Raw genomic sequence first — 20,289 nt, 5'->3', positions numbered from 1 at the left:
CCCCCCCCCCCCGCCTCAGCCTACATTTTCTAGAAGTAAGGCCAGTGGGTGTGAAATAGTGTAATCTGTTCCTGGTTGTCCTGTGCACCATCCTTTTTTTCAGGGACTTTGGAATGGCCCATCTGATAAGGGCTCCTTAAATGTTTGTTGAATAACTAAGGAGGTACCCCACCCCATTGGTTTGTAGCTTATGTTTTTAGAGTAACTTGGAAATGCTGCTAAAGACTTTGTGTTTGATCAGGAGAAGCCAGTGAACTCTTTGGATCACAGAATTGAGGAGCCTCGGTCAGAAGGGCCCCTCAGGGTTGTTTAGGCCAGCCTTTCCTCCCTGGGACATAAATTCCTCTTTAATCCTCTCTCCAGCAATGCCTTGTATAGCTCTTGTGTCTAATGAGAGAATTTTTGCAATCTGTCAGCTAACTTTTCATCTAGCATTTAAAAACCAGTCCTCTTAGGGACTGCCAGTTCATCCTCCCTAACATACAATCTACAGGTAATGCTTCTGGCATTATCTTTAGTTTTCTTTTCTTTTCTTTTTAGATTTTATTTATTTGAGAGAGGGAGAGCAGGAATGGGGGCGGGGCACAGAGGGACAAGCAGACTTCCCCCTGAGCACAGAGCCCTGGGGCTCATCCTAGGACCCTGAGCTCATGATCCATGCGCCCCTAGCTTATCTTTAGTTTTCTAATCAAACGTTGAAGTTCCTAAAAGCAGGTTGCTTTTTCAAAACCTGTAAGAATGTGGGCGCCTGGGTGGCTCAGTCGTTAAGCGTCTGCCTTCAGCTCAGTCCATGGTCCCAGGGTCCTGGGATCGAGTCCCACATTGGGCTCCCTGCTCGGCAGGAGGCCTGCTTCTCCCTCTCCCACTCCCCCCTGCTTGTGTTACCTCTCTTGCTGTGTCTCTCTCTGTCAAATAAATAAAATCTTTAACAACAACAACAACAACAACAAAACCTGTAAGAATGCTTACATTGCCCTATGGAGCAAAGATTCCATATTATGACCCACTTCTGCTCACATCCTATCCCCCTCCCGAAAAATAGATTTTGTTGAGCCAAGACTTCCTGCTTGTGTTTACCTTCCTGCTTTGTTTGTGTTTCCTAGGACAAAAACAAAAAAACCATTGTGAAATGCTTATTCAGATATCATCCAGGTGCTGGGTAAAATGATTGTAATTTGGTGATGTCTTTAATACTTCTTAATCTGAAATTTTCCTTTTAAAAAAGTACCTGAGGGGCACCTGGGTGGCTCAGATGGTTGGGCGTCTGCCTTCGGCTCAGGTCGTGATCCCAGGGTCCTGGGATCGAGTCCCGCATCGGGCTCCCTGCTCCTTGGGAGCCTGCTTCTCCCTCTGCCTCTCTCTCTCTCTCTCTCTCTCTCTCTGTCTCTCATGAATAAATAAATAAAATCTTTAAAAAAAAAAAAAAAAAGGTACCTGAATCGGCATTTCCGAAGTGTGTTCTTCAGGCCACTACTCTGAAGAGATGCCTCTGAAAAAAGAGTTCCATAGTAAAAATAAGTTTGGAAAATGCTGTATATCATTATCTTTTCTTGGAACTTCTCAGTTCCAATGTACTGGGATGTCCTATAATAAAGAAACATACCTAACCTTGTTTAATCTAGTGTTGCCAAACTTAATTGATGTGCAGTACTTTTTTTTTTTTAACTGAAGCACACATTGGCAAATTCTTTTATTATTTATTTATTTTTTATTTAAGTAATCTCTACACCCAGTCTGGGGCGTGAACTCATGACCCTGAGATCAAGAGTCGCATGCTCTTCTGGACTGAGCCACCCTGGTGTCCCTCACATTGGCAGATTCTCATCTAGAGAGTCTGCAGTTTATGGCATGTGGGCCAAATCTGGCTCCATTGCCTGTTTTTGCAGGGCATGTGAGCTAGGGATGGATTTTACATTTTTAAATGGTGGGGAATAAATCCAGAAAAGAATAATGTTTTGTGATCTGTGAAAATTATAGGAAATTTAAAACTATAAATAAGGTTTTATTGGAACACAGCCACACCCATTAATTTACAATTGTAGTCTTTGGCAGAAGAGTTGAGTAGTTGCCCCAAAGACCATATGGTTCATGAAGTCTAAAGTATTTACTGTATGGCATTTTACAGAACTTACCAGCTCCTGGTTTTTTCATGTACATTTTTTAACTCTAACTTTTTTACATTTTTAACTTTTTAAACATTTTTTAACATTTTTAAGCTTTTGTATAATTTATTTTGAAATAATTTTAGACTTGCAAAAATAATACACAAACTTCCTGTATACTTTTCACCCAACTTTCCCTAATGTTAACATTTTACATAACCATGTTAAAATTAACTAAATAAGAAATTTAACATTAATACAGTACTACTGACTAATATATAGACTTTATTCAAATTTAGCCATTTGTCTACTAATGTCCTTTTTCTGTTCCTGGATCCAGCCCAGTTTCCACATTGCATTTAGTTTTCAAGTCTCCTGAGTCTCTAGTGATCTGAGACAGTTCCTCAGTCTTTTTTGTCTTTTGTGACCGTGAACTTTATTTTTTTTTTAAAGATTTTATTTATTTGAGAGAGAGAGAGAAGGCACAAGCAGGAGGAGGGGCAGAGGGAGAAGCAGGCTTCCCACTGAGCAGGGAGCCCCATGGGGGGCTCAATCCCAGGACCCTGGGATCATGACATGAGCTAAAGGCAGAGGCTTAACTGACTGAGTCACCCAGGCAACCCGACTGTAAACTTTTGAAGAGGACTGGCCAATTTTGTAGAATGTCAATTTTTTTTTGAAATGGAATTCACATATCATAAAATTCACCATTTTAAAGAGTACAATTTAGTAGTTTTTAGTATGTTCACAAGGTTGTGTAATCATCACCACTATTTTAATCCCAGAACATTTTCATGTCCCCCAAAAGAAAACCTGTACATGTTAGCAGGCACTCCTTATTCTCCCCTCTTCCATCCCCTGGCAACCACTAATATGGATTCATATAGTATGTGCCCTTTTTACAGTATGTGGCTTTTGTGTCTGGCTTCTTTCATTAGCATATGTTTTCATAAGGTTCATCCATGTTGTGACCTATATCGGTATTTCATTACGTTTATTGATGAATAATATTTCATTGTATGGTTACACGACATTTTGTTTATCCATTCATCAGTTGATTGACATTTAGGTTGTTTCTGCCCTTTGGTTACTATGACTAATGCTGCTGTGAACATTCATGTACACGTTTTTGTTTGAACATATTTTCAGTCCTCCTAGATGTGTCTCCTTAGGAGTGGAATTGCTGGGTCATATGGCAGCTCAGTGTTTAACTTTTTGAAGAACTGCCAAACTGTTTTCCACAGCAGCTGCACCATTTTACATTCCCATTAGCAATATGTGAGGGTTCCATTTTCTCCACATCCTCTTCGACACTTGTTATTGTCCCTTTTTGTTGTTGTTATTATTATATCCACTCTAGTGGCTGCAAAGTGGCATCTATGTAGTTTTTATTTTCATTTCCCTAATGACTGATGATGTTGAACATCTTTTCATGTGCATATTGACCATCTGTGTGTCTTTGGAGAAATGTCTATTCAAATCCTTTGCCCATTTTATAATTGAGTTATTTGTTATCATGCAGTTTTGCATGTAAATATTCAGAGAGTTTGCAGATTCCCTGAAGCCCCTTGAAGTAACTCAGAGTGAGCTGAACTGCAAAATCTGAGGCAATGCCAGTAACTCCCTGATCTGAATGGAGTTGGATTTGGACATGCTGAAGTGCAGAGTAATTGTCCCTTTGAAACTGCTGACCATTCAGAGCTTCTCTCAAGCCCAACCACTGCTGATCATGCAGAGCTGGGATGGCCATAATCAAGTAAAAGGGGAACTATGGTATTATTTGAAATGTGATAAGACCACTAAGAGATCCTGCCATCTGAGAGCTACTCTCGTGGTTGTCTGGTCACAAGCAAGGAGTAGAGGAGTCAGTGGTGGTTTGGATTACTCCGGACTTGTGATATTGGGACAGCTGTGTGGGGTGGCAAAGCTACCGGTGCACCCATGCCTCTTTTGACCCCAGAGCATTTAGCTATAACCAGACCATTCTGAACATATAATTAAAAAATAAAACAGGGGCGCCTGGATGGCTCAGTTGGGTAAGCATCCAACTCTTGATTTTGGCTCAGGTTGTGATCTCAGGGTTGTGAGATCAAGCCCTGCATTGGGCTCTGCAGTGGGTGTGGGAGCCTGCTTAAGATTCTCTCTCTCGGGGCACCTGGGTGGCTCAGTTGGTTAAGTGACTGCCTTCAGCTCAGGTCGTGATCCTGGAGTCCCGGGAGTCCTGAGTCGGGCTCCCTGCTCAGCAGGGAGTCTCCTCCCTCTGACCCTCCCCCCTCTCATGTGCTCTCTCTCTCTCTCCCCTCTCACTCTCAAATAAATAAAATCTTAAAAAAAAAAAAAAAAAAAAAGATTCTCTCTCTCTCCCTTGGGGCTCCAGGGTGGCTCAGTTGGTTAAGCATCTACCTTCAGCTCAGGTCATGATCTCGGGGTCCTGAGATCAAGTCCCACATCACTCCCTGTTCAGCGGGGAGTCTGCTTCTTCCTCTCCCTTTGCCCCTCTCCACCCCCTTCCCTGCTTGTGCTCTCTGCTCTCTCAAATAAATAAAAATCTTAAAAAAAAAAAGATTCTCTCCCTCATCCCCTCCCCCCTCTTAAAAAAAAGTTTTTACAAAGAAAAAAGACACTTTAATTTTCAATGCTTTTAATATTTTAAGTTACAGTAAACTGAATGAGTATTAATTTTATTTTTTCACTTCACTAAGCATGTGTACCAATAGTAAGAGTGTTTTTAATGGGATAAAATTTTTTAAAATTCACAATTGTGATTTTCCCATTGATTATTACTATCATTTTTTATAGTATCAGCTTGCATTTTTATTGTCCTGCTTTACTGTGCCAAGCAAGGATTGTCTGCATTTTCCTCCAGCATTTTATTTGTTGGTAGAATTCATGTCCATAATAAAAGTGTAGTCCAAAATGCAAAATCTTCACATTCAACTAAGAGGAATCATTCAGGAAGACATATGCACCCTTTTTACTTCAGACTTAATACCATATTAAGAGCATTTCTAGCATTAGGGGCCTGAAACTTTAGAAAATACGTTTCCAGGGCGCCTGCATGGCTCATTCGTTAAGCGTCTGCCTTCGGCTCAGGTCATGATCCCAGGGTCCTGGAATCGAGCCCCGCATCGGGCTCCCTGCTCTGCGGGAAGCCTGCTTCTCCCTCTCCCACTCCCCCTGCTTGTGTTCCCTCTCTTGCTGTGTCTCTCTCTGTCAAATAAATAAAATCTTTAAAAAATATGTTTCCTTCTCTCTCTGATAAATAAAATCTTAAAATATATAATATATATGTTTCCTTTTCCAAAGATTAGAAGGACTGGGGGATGAGGAATGAGATATGATAATCCCCATAATTAGGAACCAGAAAGAGGCATATTCCTGAGAACCATTAATTGAGTAATTCACTCATTTAACAAGTATTTTGATACAGTATGTAGAAATTAAGATGGGAGGGACGCCTGGGTGGCTCAGTCGGTTAAGCGTCTGCCTTCGGCTCAGGTCATGATCCCAGGGTCCTGGGATCGAGTCCCGCATCGGTCTCCCTGCTCCGCGGGGAGCCTGCTTCTCCCTCTGCCTCTGTCTCTCATGAATAAATAAATAAAATCTTTAAAAAAAAAAAAAAAAGAAATTAAGATGGGAGACACTGCAGTATAGATAACACCGATTTTTCTTACTGATTTAGAAATAAGAAAAGATTTAGCCAAGTGCCAAACTTTAAAGATGCAAGGGAAAAGGTATATTTTGGGGAGCAAATACCTTGAACAGGTGAGAGGAAATGTAATCCATGGTATGAGTGGAAAGTTTAGCCTTAGTTAAGAGCAGAGATAGTTCACGCATGGTAATAAAGAGAGAAAAAAGAATATAAGACTACAGACAGAGCCAAGTTGTCCTATTTGGAAGTAGGAAGATAAGGAAGTTCTCTTGTTTTTACTTTTTTCAGGGCAATAATAAGGATGGTCATTAGTGAAGGTGAAGAGAAAGTAGGAGCTGTTTGTAACTGAAGGAGTAAAAAGTTATGAAACAGCCCTCACAGACTGATAAATTAGATTGACTCAAAATATGGTGGAAGGATTGCTGAAAATTGCAAGGGGTCTTCTGAGGTCATAAATTCAAGGTAAGTTGATTTGCAGAAAATCTCCTTCTCCTTCTTCCCTGTCTAGGCGTATTCAGTTCTTTTAATATATCAATAAATAGGAAGGCATTATTTTACTGTTTTACATTTTTTAAAGTAAGTCCTTTATGGAAACTAAGGAGGGGAAGGAAATTATGGAGGTATGCATTTGGATAAAAGGATGGACCATGAGATCTAAATAAGATAAAAAGTAAGGACTTGAAGGGCGCCTGGGTGGCTCAGATGGTTAAGCGTCTGCCTTCGGCTCAGGTCATGATCTCAGGGTCCTGGGATCGAGTCCCGCATCGGGCTCCCTGCTCCTTGGGAGCCTGCTTCTCTCTCTGCCTGTCTCTCTCTCTCTCTCTCTGTCTCTCATGAATAAATAAATAAAATTTAAAAAAAAAAAAATCGTTTAAAAAAAAAAAAAAGTAAGGACTTGAAGAGTCTTTATATGCAGTAGAAAGGGAGTAAAGTTAGTGAACTAGCCATCCCAGTTACTTGAAGTCTTATCAAACTGAAATTTCTTCTTTAAGAAGAAATTCTTCTTAAAGATCTTCTTTAAGAAGAAATTTGCTAGAATTTAAGAAGTGGTGGTAAGATGATGAGACTACTGAAATACACGTTTTAATAGTCTAGTAATAGTTAATGACAAATTTTAGAGCATGGCCACAGAAGTGGGTTGGTGAAGTTGAGTAGAAAACAAGATCTTTAGGGAAAAGCTTAAAGAAGCAAGTGGCTGGAGCAGGTTCCAGACAGGTTATCTCTGGAGATATTGAACATACTCTTAAAAGTAACGGAAATGTGGTGGAGAGAAGTGCAGTTAGGCAGATGCTAAAATAGAGAAATGAAAGGACATGACCAGCTCAGTCAAAGGAAATATGTGCATTGATTAGATTAGACTTGTTAATCAGCTACACTCATAATCTATTGATAGTAGGTTTTATTTAATACTTTCTTCTTTGAAGTGATCTTTTTGTGTCTCTGTACAGTAAATTATGCAGTGTTGTGTCAGGAGGTTGTAGAGAGGTGTCTTTGCAGGCGTAAGTGGGGGTGTGCTGACCATCATACATTTCTCTTTGTTCACTGATCAACCTAGGATTGGAACTATGTTGCAAAGAAGTCAGATCTATTTAACAAGGAATTGGGGCTAAATGAAATACAAAGGTTTCTTTCTTTTTTTTTTTTTTTTTAAATTTTATTTATTTGACAGAGAGAGACACAGTGAGAGCAGGATCACAAGCAGGGGGAGAGGGAGAGGGAGAAACAGGCTTCCCGCGGAGCAGGGAGCCGGATACGGGGCTCAATCCCAGAACCCTGGGATCATGACCTGAGCCAAAGGCAGACGCTTAATGACTGAGCCACCCAGGTGCCCCCAAAGGTTTCTTTCAACCTAAATAAATTTTCCACAATTAGTTTTTGGTTTTTAATGAGCCCTATTTCCCCTATTAATTGGTATCACAGTACGTTAAAATGAAAAAGGACACATAACTTCGGGACTTGTTTTTTGAAACAGGAAGTTCTAGGTTGAAAGTATTTTGGGTGAGGGGCACAAAACAATAATTTTAATTGTGAAAGTAATATATGCTTATTTTGGGAAATACAGAAAAGCTTCCCTCTCTTCCCACCCACGTTGTTTCTAACTCTAGTATCCGAAGAGAGCCTTTATTAAGTTGCTTTATTTCCTTCTTGTTTCTCCCCCAGTGTGTACATTTTTTTTTAATGTTTTATTTATTTATTCATGAGAGTCAGAGAGAGAGAGAGAGAGAAGCAGGCTCCCCGCCCAGCAGGGAGCCCGATGTGGGACTCGATCCCAGGACCCTGGGATCATGACCTGAGCTGAAGGCAGACGCTTAACCATCTGAGCCACCCAGGCGCCCAGTGTGTACATTTTTAATGGTTAGAACCATTCACTTCACATAGTTCTATAGCTTGCTTTTTCCTGTTAGCATTTTTTTTTTAAGATTTTTATTTTTAACTAATCTCTATACCCAACATGGGGTTCCAGCCCACAACCCTGAGATCAGGAGTCGCATACTCTACTATGGACTGAACCACACAGAGGCCCCTCCTGTTAGCATTTTAATGTTGATGTCTCTGCACTTTTGCCAGCCTTTTTTTGTAAGCATTACCTCTGATACATTTACTTAGCCATTCACTTACTCGATAAGTTAGTAAGTATTGTATAGATATATATAACGATTACTCAGCGTGTTCTTAGTGAATGGAAATCTGGTTTTCTTTCTAATAAGGAGCACATTCTTTTTAAAAAAAACTTTATTGTGGGGCGCCTGGGTGGCTCAGTCGTTAAGCGTCTGCCTTCGGCTCAGGTCATGATCCCAGCGTCCTGGGATCAAGTCCCACATCGGGCTCCCTGCTCAGCGGGAAGCCTGCTTCTCCCTTGCCCATTCCCCCTGCTTGTGTTCCTGCTCTCGCTATCTCTGTCTCTGTCAAATAAATAAATAAAATCTAAAGAAGAAAGAAGTTTAAAAAAAAAAAAACCACTTTATTGTGGTAAAATATACATAACAGAATTTACCATTTTAAACGTTTTTAAGTGTACAATTCAGCAGCATTAAGTACATTCACGATGTTGTGCAGCCATCACCACTGTGTGTTTCCAAAGCTTTATCATTACCCCAAACAGAAGCTCTGTACCCATTAAACAATAACTTCCCATTCCCCCCTCATCCTAGTTCCTGGTAACCTCTAATCCACTTTCTATCTCTGAATTTTCTATTGTAGATATTTTCTTTTCTTTTTTTTATTAAGAGTAATCACCCATATTTATTTTATTTTTATTTATTTTTAAGTAGCCTACACACCCATCGTGGGGTTTGAACTCATGACTCTGAGATCAAGAGTCACCCTACCAGCTGAGCCAGCCAGGCACCCCTGTTGTAGATATTTTCTATTAAGGGAATCATGTAATAAATGACATTTTGTGGAAATATAGGGATCTTTTCTCCAGTTTTTTTTTATTGGATTTAAATCACATAACATAAAATTTATCATCTTAACCATTTTTAAGTGAATAGTTCAGTTTTATTAAGTACATTCATATTGTTGTGCAACCATTACCACCATCATCTCCAGAACTCTTTTCATTTTGCAAAACTGAAACTGTATGCCCATTAAACGGTAACTCACTGTTCCCTCCTCTCCCCTACCCCTAGCAACCAAAGTTCTACTTTCTGTCTCCATGATTTTGACTATTCTACGTACCTCATATTGAGTGGAATACTACAGTATTTGTCTTTTTTGCGACTGGTTTATTTCGCTTAGCATAATGTCCTCAAGATTCATCCATGTTGTGGTATGTGTCAAAATTTTCTTCCTTTTTAAGACTGAATAATACTCCATGGTATGCATATTATCACATTTTGTTTATCCATTTATTTATGTGTGGATGGACACTTGGGTTGCTTCCATGTTTTAGCTATTGTGAATAATGCAGATATTAACATGGGTGTACAGATATTTCTTTAAGACCCTGCTTTCAGTTCTTATGGATATATACCCAGAAGCAGAATTGCTGGATCATATGGTAATTCTCTTTTTAATTTTTTGAGGAATTGCCATAGTGTTTTCCACAGCAGCTGTGCCATTTACTTTCCTACCAAAAGTGCACAAAGGTTCCAATTTCTCCACCTCCTCAACAACACTTGTTATTTTCTGTTTTTTGTTTGTTAGTTTTGTTTTTATAGTAGCCATCCTAATGGGTATAAGGTGGTATTTTGTAGTTTGGATTTGGATTTTTGTAAATAGTAATATTGAGCCTTTTTTCATGTTGTTTTTGGCCACTTGTATATCTTTGGAGAAATGTCTACTCAGGTTCTTTGCCCATTTTTTTTTTAAGATTTTATTTATTTATTTGACAGAGAGCATAAGCAAAGGGAGCGGCGGGCAGAGGGAGAGGGAGAAGCAGGCTCTCCCCTGAGCAGGGAGCCCGATGTGGGGCTTGACCCCAAGACCCTGGGATCATGACCTGAGCCAAAGGCAGATGCTTAACAAACTGAGCCACCCAAGTGCCCCTCCTTTGCCCATTTTTGAAATGGATTGTTGTTTCATTGTTGTTGAGTTTTAAAAGGGTTTTTTTTTTTTTTTAGGATTTTATTTATTTATTTGACAGAGAGAGAGACAGCACAAGCAGGGGGAGGGGCAGAGGGAGAGGGAGAAGCAGGTTCCCCATTGAGCAGGGAGCACAATGTGGGGCTCAATCCCAGGACCCTGGGATCATGACCCAAGCCGAAGGCAGACACTTAACTGATTGAATCGCCCAGGTGCCCCAAGTTTTAGGAGTTTTCCATATATTCTGGATATTGATCCCTCAGATACATGATTTGCAAATATTTTCTCCCATTCTGTGAATTGCCTTTTTATTCTGTTTAATGTCTTTTGATGCACAAAATTTTAAAAATTTTCATGAAGTCTAATTTGTCTATTTTTTGTTGCCTTTGCCTTTGATGTTTTATCTAAGAAATCATTGCCAGAAATGTAGTATTTAAAGTAGAGAAAAAACGGGGTGCCTCTGTGGCTCAGCTGGTTGAGTGACTGCCTTCGGCTCAGGTCATGATCCTGGAGTCCCAGGATCAAGTCCCGCATCAGGCTCCCCTGTGAATCTGCTTCTCCCTCTGACCCTCCCCCGTCTTGTGCGTGCACGCACGTGCTCTCTCTCTCTCTCGCATTCTCTCTCTCAAATAAATAAATAAATCTTAAAAAAAAAAATAAAGTAGGGAAGAAGCTACCAAGTGGGTTTTGGCTTAAGAGTCTCAAAAGTTGGGCGCCTGGGTGGCTCAGTTGTTAAGCGGCTGCCTTCGGCTCAGGTCATGATCCCAGAGTCCTAGGATTGAGTCCCACATCGGGCTCCCTGCTCAGCGGGAAGCCTGCTTCTCCCTCTCCCACTCCCTCTGCTTGTGTTCCTGCTCTCGCTGTCTCTGTCAAATAAATAAAATCTTAAAAAAAAAAAAAAAGTCTCAAAAGTTGCCTGAATTGCCACATAGCTACCATGGCCCCTACTTTTCTATTCTTCACATCAGCTGGATTGTCATGGGTACATCTCATTAAGCAGTGGGAGCAAAGCACGACTAAATGGTGGTCTAAGGACACACAGAGGTCAGAAGCAGCAGGCTGTGTGACTGTTTCTGTGGAAATGGCCTAGGGGTCTGGCTGGCCATTCCACTCTTGGATCAGTCACCAAGTTGACTTCCCTGGTAGTCTCTATAGCACCTGATTATTTGATATCCCTGCTCCCAGTTGCTCCTCAGAAGTGCCATGTGGTACAGGCATGGGGGCAGTTTTTAAAGAGGGTCAGCTCTCTGAATATGGGAGTGGGTCCTAGGCAAAAGCCCAGGAAAATTACTTGTCTTTTCTTAGCACTACCGTCTCTGCAGAGGCATTTTTCAATGAGATTCTTTTTTAAAAAATGACAGTTATGACTAGACCATAGACTTCTTGAGGGCAGGAACCAGAACTTTGATTTATCATTGAGCATAGTTCTTGGTATTCTCCAAATGTTTCCCAAACTGCTCTGACAATTAGCATCAGGTGGCTCAGGACACAAACCTGATTTGTAAAAGTCAATATTACGTATTATTCAAAATGGTGTCATTTGGTTTTATTATTTTATTTATTTATTTGACAGACAGAGCACAAGCAGGAAGGGCAGTAGGCAGAGGAAGAGGGAGAAGCAGGTTCCCCGCTGAGCAGGGAGCCCAATGCGGGGCTCGATCTCAGGACCCCGGGATCACGACCTGAGCCAAAGGCAGACACTTAACCGACTGAGCCACTCAGGCGCTCCTGGTTTTATTATTTTAAACCATAGTTGGTTTATCTTACATATGTTCTCCTGATGGTCCTCCTTAGGACCTCCTATTCAAAGGAGAATTGAGATCATTGTTTTGTCAAGTATGAGCTGGGTGTTACTAAACTCTTAGAAAGTTTTCTCCTTAATTAAGTTAAATCTCATTTATTTTCTTTTTATACTCTACCTTCAGACTATTTTAGAGCTCTTTAGCTCAACCACAGGTAAAATCTGAATTAATGAGATTTTATAGATTCTGTATTAATAAGGATGTACTGACTACATGAAAACAAAAGCAAAACTCTCATTTTGAAAACTTTTCTGATAACAAAGGAAGGGCAGACACAGTTATTCCATTTGCAGTTGAGGACCCTGGCTTAGTGAGTGGTAGAGCTGAGTGTCAGACTAGGTCTTCTGGTTCCAGATTCTTCCTCCACTGTATTATACTAGAAATCCACCCCCCCTTAACTGAGGTCTGTCCAATCTGAAAATGTTTTCTTTATTACAATATTTTATGCAGTTATATTGGTTTGAATTTGAAATTAGTAGATCCCCATTGTTCATTCACATGCATTTATCGAACATTTACTTTGTGTCAGGCACTGTGCTTGTGGCTCTAGGAGGTGTCTAACTTAGAGTAAGCAATAGACAGATAAATGAATAGTTAATGCTCTGTATCAGTAGTTATCTCTAATAGAGGTGGTTCCAATTTGGGAAAACCCAAACCTTTTTCTGGTTGCAGATCCCTAATCTTTAAAAAAAATTTTTTTTTCATTTGTTTCAGAGTTTTGAGCAATACTTACTTTTTAAAAAATTACTCTAAAACGGTTATGTGATATTTCCAGTTCTGAAAAACATCCCTGAAGAAATTTTGTTCTTTTAGGATACTGATTTCCACAACTTCAGTTGGCTAAATTGACTCATATCAAGTTGTATAGTTCCAAGTCTGGCTATCAGATCTATCAACCCATGCACATTTATGAGGTGTTCTTCAGGTGCCTGGCCCTGTTCTGAGTAAGGCACCTGGAAGCTGGGCCCAAGGACAAAGACACAAACAGATCACTGAGGTGCTGTCTGTTAAGCACATTGGCTTGGGAGTTGGGAAGCTTTGCCTCTGACTGGCTCTGGTCAAATGACCCAACTACTCTAAGCCTTAATCTGACACCCCAGGGGATGCTAACAATGGCATAGTAGTGTTTACCGCAAACGCAGGTTATGAAGATTAAATGAGATAATTCATGTAAAGGGTGCTGAGTGTTAGCTGACATTATTGATGGTGATAGTAAATATTAAAAATGGCTCCTGATTTTAAAACTTTTGGTGAAAATCTGATTTTGCCAGGATCAAACTAAGTGTATCCCATTCTGGATTTTCTCATACACACTTACTATGCCTTCAAAGAATGATGGTCATTCAGAAAGGGAAGTTGTGACTTATTCATTAAGCAGATTAACGAAGTACCTGCTGACTACATAGCTCTGTAGTACACCTTAAGTGTACTTTGTGAGACCTGACAGTGAAGGTGAGATTAACATTTTTCAAGCACTTAACTCTGTTGGCACTGTGCTAGTCCCTTATTGTTTTATCTCTTTAATTCTTATAAACTGTCCTGTGAGGAAGGTAATAGCCCCTTTTACACATAGGAGTAAAACAAAGGCTCAGAGAGAAAATAATGTATAAAGTTACTGAGTAAGTGGCAGAGCTGAGATTTGAACCCAAAGCCATCAAATTCCTCTGCTATGCTAGTTTTGTTTTTTGGCTTTTGTTCTTTAAAGATTTTATTTATTTATTAGAGCACGAGTTCTCATGCACAAGTAGGGGGTGGGGCAGAGGGAGAGGAAGAAGCAGACTCCCTGCTGAGCAGGGAGCCTAGCTCAGGGCTCCATCCCAGAACCTTGGGAACCTGAAGGCAGACACTTAACCAACTGAGCCACCCAGGTGCCCCTGCCATGCTAGTTTTTAAGGACAAAAGTCCATAAAAAGTTAAAAGAACATTGTAAGACAGTGATATAAAGGATGATAAAAGGCAGCTCTTGGGTGACCCTTAAAAGTATGTGCCAGTGATCATCCAAATCTTGCTTTACCTTTTCTTTTGAAACCTGGTAAGCTTTAAAGAAAAGCATTGAAGGGGTGCCTGGGTGGCTCAGTTAGTTAAGTGTCTGTCTTCAGCTCAGGTCATGATCCCAGGGTCCTGGGATCGAGTCCCACATAGGGCTCCCTGCTCAACAGGGAGTCTACTTCTCCCTCTACCTCTACCTCTCCCCCCAACTCGTTCTCTCTCTCTCTCACAAATAATTAAAATCTAAAAAAAAAAAAAAAAAGGAAAAGCACTGAAGTTTAAACCAAAACAAAGAAAACCCTTTTGATTCAGAAATACCAGAAGAAAACGTGAAAAAGTAGGAATAGCTGATCCCAGAGTCCCCACTCAAATATGAAGGGCACGAGGACTCTAAGGCCTTTCTTCCTGCCTCAGTCCTAGCCCTTGCTGCCTTACCACACCCATATGTGCCCTGTGTTCTGTGTCTCCCCAGCATGCCCTGTAGTCATGCACTCTGCATACTTCTGTCAGCACTCAGCAAGCTAAGCTGCCTTGTTTACTTGACTGTGTCCCCCTTTAGACTGAAACCCTGTATCTCTGTATCCTGAATGCTTGACAAATAAGATCTTTTTTTTTTTTTTAAAGATTTTATTTATTTATTTGAGAGAGAGAATGAGATAGAGCACGAGAGTGGGGAGGGTCAGGGGGAGAAGCAGACTCCCTGCTGAGCAGAGAGCCCGAGGTGGGACTCGATCCCAGGACTCCAGGATCATGACCTGAGCCGAAGGCAGTCGCTTAACCAACTGAGCCACCCAGGCGCCCGACAAATAAGATCTTTAATAAATTTTTGAAGATGGTATGCCTGGGTGGCTCATTCAGTTAAGCGTCTGTCTGCCTTTGGCTCAGGTTGTGATTTCAGGGTCTTGGTTGGGCTCCCCGCTCAGCAGGGAGCTTGCTTCTCCCTCTCCCTCTGCTCCTCCCTGCAGCTTGTGCTTTCTCTATCTCAAATAAAAATTCTTAAAAAAATAAATCTTTGAAGATAAGAGAGGGATTGCTTGAACAGATAGGGAGGTTAAAGGATGCCGTAAAAAAGGACCAGTGCTGCCCCAAAGAAAGGAGGCTAGAATCGGCTTCCTCTGTCCTTTTGGATGTGGAAGGTCATTCATGCCCATGGTCCTATATTTTAGGGCCAAGCTTCTGTGAGCTAGCCTAGAGACCTACCTAAACAACATTTAGATTCTAAAATTTTAGAGCTTGGTTTCTATGTGTTCCAAGTTCCAATCAACTTAGATTTTTTCCTACTCCAGCCTTCTGTGAGTGTGATGTAGACATTTTCAGAATGCACCACTCATCTCTGCCTACACGTGGTCCAGCAGCAGCCTAATGAACAGCACAGACAGGCTCAGGCAAGCTACAGTTCCTGGCAGAAAGCTTCCATGTGAACAAGCATGTGCCCACAGAAACAAGAACTCTGCTGGGTATCCTCTGGGATCGTGGCAATCATTTATCACCCAGATTTGTAATCGTCATCACTAGGATTCACATTCTTAGATGCCTCGACATACCCTGGTCCAGGAATTCTTAGAGTTTAAAGGCAGAAAGAAGGCAGATTTTGAAAACTGCAGTTCTCTAGAACCTGAGATCTGAATACAAGAATGCTACAAAGAGATTTCTTCATGAAGTCAAGTTCCCCAGTGTTTCCTGAAGGGATATGCAACTTTTATGTTCTCTTCCTTGCTCAGTTCCTGTGAGGTAGACCAGGCCAGCTCTGGGAAAGTAATAGGAGTGAGGATGTTGGGTCAGTTTCAGCTTCCAGGCTCTGCATTCCTAAGGGATCATTAAGTATTGCAAATCTGCTTTAGTCCCAGCATCACATGTGCCAACCTGGACATCTCATTTAGGAATGTTTTTTGAAACTAGGTATGAATTTGTTTCTTTAATGGTCAGCTCTGTCTTGGATGGACCAGGTGCCGGCTGGTCTGAGATCTCCGCAGACTTGTCCCCCATCCCCCAAGTTTATCTGACCTCTTCGTAGTCTCTGTGTACTGGAGCTGGGGGTTGTGCATTCTGAAGGACAGACCCTGAGGTCACTGTCCCTCCCAAATTCTGTGCTGTGTCATACTGCTTTGTGCTTTTGGTAGAGTTCTTCCCTGTTTGAGAGCTGAGTTCCCAAAACTTCATCAAAGAATCACTTGGTGTGGAAGATAGGGGCATTTATTTGAAAATACAGATTCTTGGGCACTGTCCAGATCCAAATCCTATTTAAATCACTGAGGGGGTCTAGGAACCAGATTTCTGGGAGGGTGCCTTGTTTAGGAAAAACAGGCAAGTTTGATGGAGCCCCTTGTTAAGAATTCTTGTAATTACCCACGTGTCTTCCTTAGCTCCTATTCCAGATTCCAGAGCCTCAACTTGGCCATGCTCTTTGAGACCTCTCTCCACACACACAGCTGGTAGCCCCAAGCCTTAAATGTAGTTGGTACTAGAGATCTGTTGATTGAAAGCATAAATGCATGCTTCACACTCACTTCAAAGAACACGAAAGTTACAGCATTGTACAATAAACTTGAGGGGAAAAAAGACCAGGTATTTAATGTTGTAAAGCTACATGTCAGAGGGTAATATGTAAGAGTGAAAAGAGTGCCAGTGTTGTGTTGGAAAGTCTGAATTTGGTGCTGCATGATTGCCTGGCCTTGGGTAGGTCCTCTAACCTCCCTGGCCTGTATCCTCATCTATGAAGTGGAGTGAGGATCAGAGTGGTAATAAATGTGAATGTGCTTGAAAAACATAAAGTAGATTCAGATCAGGAGTGAAGAATTGTCAGAGTAGGGACAGGGGCTCAGAACCAGCTACAACAAGACTGCTAATGTGGTCAGATTGAAGTTCATAGTCCCTACCAGGACCAGGAGAAAGTTTTAGTAGGATGGCAGCTCAGGCATGCTCAGGGCCTGCTTCCCTTTTATTTTGTCCACTTCCTGAGCCAACCAGGGCCCTCTGTCCTCTGACCATTGTCCCACTCCTGCTGGGCCCAGAGGGCTGTAGCCACATTCTCTTGTTCTGCAGGTGTTCAGTAGACAGTCCCCAGGGAATGATGCTCATCTCTGCCATGCTGCCTTGGTGTGGTGAGGTTCCTGTTCATGAGGGTAGGGAGAAGGTGAGGAGAGAAGGCTCCAGGGATAGCTGCGTGGTTCTGGGGCCCAGGATGTGTTGCAGAGAGGTTTGTGAGCAGCTGGCCTGTTGACCAAAACCAGTCACACATGCCCACACCCATTCACTCAGGAAATATTTGAGTGCTTACTAGGAGGAGGCTTTAGAGCCTGAGTAGGGACCACGTGGTCAGTCTACCAAGAATTAGAATGAGAGTTACATGGTCTGCTTGGAATTGGGATGTGCAGGCCTGTCCCAGTGCCTAACCTGCTGTAAGCCTGCTGCTGTCTGCAAACTGAGCTGTTCTGTTACTGTACTCTGACCATTCCCACCCTCACACCTGCCTTGATCCTGACTGTCCCCTTAAGCCTTCTATCCCTTAGGAGTATGAGCCATGCAGAACCTTGTTGGGTCAGGGAGTAGAGAGGGTAATGAACCAGGATAAGGGGTGTCTATGTATGTCTCCCCAGTAGCAGCAGCCCCCTCACCTTGGTGGACCTTCTGGGTCACTGTATTATCTCATAGGGCCACCTTTGCAGTCCTGTAGAAGGCACAACACCCTTACTTTTTAGGTGAAAAAAGAGATTGTAGCCATCAAGCTATCAGAGTGGTGGAGTCAGGACTTGAACTCTGAGCTTTTCAGGATTGGGGAAAACCGGAACGCTGGGAAGTTTTTTTACTTATTTTATTTTATTTTATTTAAGATTTTATTGAGAGGAAGAATGTGCGCACGAGAAGAGGGAGGAGCAGAGGGAGAGGGAGAAGCAGACTCCCCGATGAGCAGAGAGCCCGTTGAGACCTGGGGCTCCATTCCAGGACCCTGGGATCGTGACCTGAGCTAAAGGCAGATGCTTAACTGACTGAGCCACCCAGACGCCCCGGAAGTTGTGTTTTTTTTTTTAAGATGTACTATTCCTCTTTTGTCTGATTTCAGAATTAATACATGTAAAAATGTCAGTTTTGTCAATGGGGAGGACTTAGAAAATATGTCACTACCTCTAAGTCCCCACCAATACAGATAGTCACCATTGACAGTTTGGTATGTTTTTCCACATTGTAAAAGACATTTTCTTTTTCTTTTTTTTTTTTTTTTAAGATTTTATTTATTTATTTGACAGAGAGAGACATAGCGAGAGCAGGAACACAAGCAGGGGGAGTGGGAGAGGAAGAAGCAGGCTTTCCGCAGAGCAGGGAGCCCGATGTAGGACTCGATCCCAGGACCCTGGGATCATGACCTGAGCCGAAGGCAGACGCCCAACGCCTGAGCCACCCAGGCGCCCTGTAAAAGACATTTTCTAATATTTATAGTTCATTATTGTAACAAATGTAATATTATACATACATTTTACAATTTTTTTTTTTAAAGATTTTATTTATTTGTGAGAGAGAGCACATGAGAGGGGGGAGGGTCAGAGGGAGAAGCAGACTCCCTGCCGAGCAGGGAGGCCGATGCGGGACTCGATCCAGGGACTCAGGGATCATGACCTGAGCCGAAGGCAGTCGCTTAACCAACTGAGCCACCCAGGCGCCCCATTTTACAATTTTTTAAAATGTTATTGTAAAAGTAAAGTAGAAGGAGAAGTAGACTTCCCACTGAGCAGAGAGCCTGATGCAGGACTTGATCCAGGGACCCTGGGATCATGACCTGAGCTGAAGGCAGACGCTTAACTGCCTGAGCCACCCAGGTGCCCACACAGTCCTTAATTTTAAAAGATAAACATATTCTAAGGAAACTCACATAGGTCAGGTACTTGAGCTGGAATGACATTTGAGGGCCATAACATGGCCCTCAGAAGCAGGCTCCATCCTAAGAAGAAGAGAACAGTTGTATGTGGAGAGGAAGAAGCACTGGGTCAGGGGGAACGTCTTGGAGCTGAGGCCAGTAAGGCACTGGTGCTGCCAGGAGCCAGCTGCCCTTCTGGGACATTATGTAAAATGATGTAACTAAGTGAAAAAGTGGCAGTGAGCCGGTCTTCTCTCCCTGCTCAAGTCACTGAGCTGCTGTGGTGGTGAGGGATGCCTGTGAGTCCAGAGTTCTAAGTTGGTGGTGTATAGGAAGCCTTCTTGGTCTGAGAAGACTTCTGGTTTTTTGGTCCTTAACGTCTTCAAACTTTGGAAGCTGGAATCAGAGCAGTCTTTTGGTGTTCCAGTGGTGAGTCCCACACTTATGGTAGGGCCGCCTGCTTTGGAAAGAATGGATGAGATGACCTGGAGCCTCACAGTCTCAGAGCTGGAAGGGGACAACTAAGAGACCATGTAGTCCAGTGCCTTAGTTTACAGATGAGAAAACTGTGGCCCACAGAGGAGAGGGAGTTTCTCAAAACACCTAGCAAGCTGTAGGCTCAACTGAAGCCAGCATCGAAGCTGCTGGTTCTCTGGCTATGATAACCAGCCAGCATCTCCTGCTTGGAATTTCTAAGATGGTGGGGGTGGCCAGACCAAGCTCTTCACAGATTCTTAATCTGCACCCAGAATTTCTGGGTATCCTTGGTGTTGGTCTTGTCCTCTTTCTTGCTCAGCTCCTGGTAGGTTCTTTGATTTGGAGGCAATGTTGAACAACGGTCTGTTTCTCCCAGCACTTGGTGGCCAACTTGATCTGTGGTGGTACAGTGGTTTGAATACAGACTGGATGTCATGAGTCCCGGTCTCAGCTCCATATTAGTCAATTAGAGGACAGGTCTTGGGCTTCAGTTTCCTGAAGAGATTGGACCAGATCAGGTTTACCCAAAGCATTATATGAATGTGCCAGATTTTGGTATGAGGATAAACAGCTTTTCTGTCATATATTTGTAATTATTTTTCACTTATGGTAACTAATACTGGTTTTCTATGTGCAGTAGTGACAAAAGCCTTCTGGTCTAAGCAGCTTCACCCGCCAATATAGAGGCAGTCCAAAGTTAGAGGACAGCCTGTGAACATTTAGTTTTATTGAGCACATATACCTAGATTGGTTCTCCTGGGAGAAGGTAAAGACATATGAGAAAAGGTCTCAGTTCCTTTGGAGAGCTACCTGGATGGAGGATGTTCTATATTTGTGCAGTGTGTTTTGTGTGGTACTTTCTAGGCTGTGTTCATGAAAGTTTTTGAGTCA

At 42.1% G+C, this 20,289-nt stretch overlaps 1 protein-coding gene across 4 annotated transcripts in view; it reads left to right on the top strand.

Annotated features, from left to right (window-relative positions):
• RNF185 (ring finger protein 185) overlaps nucleotides 1–20,289 on the top strand; it is a 35,508-nt gene that overhangs the window by 1,252 nt on the left and 13,967 nt on the right. For 2 of the 4 annotated variants that reach the window (XM_031028382.2, XM_081801791.1), the window contains exon 2: nucleotides 6,043–6,216. The exons of the other annotated variants lie outside the window; for them this stretch is intronic. The gene's annotated coding sequence lies outside the window, so the exon portion shown is untranslated. The remainder of the gene's footprint in view (nucleotides 1–6,042; nucleotides 6,217–20,289) is intronic. 4 annotated transcript variants of the gene reach the window in all.

The sequence above is a fragment of the Leptonychotes weddellii genome, chromosome 13, assembly GCF_054177405.1.
Source record: "Leptonychotes weddellii isolate Sample4059 chromosome 13, ASM5417740v2, whole genome shotgun sequence".
NCBI lineage: Eukaryota > Metazoa > Chordata > Mammalia > Carnivora > Phocidae > Leptonychotes > Leptonychotes weddellii.
Note: the sequence above shows the minus strand (reverse complement) of the source record. Positions and strands in the feature narration are given on the sequence as shown.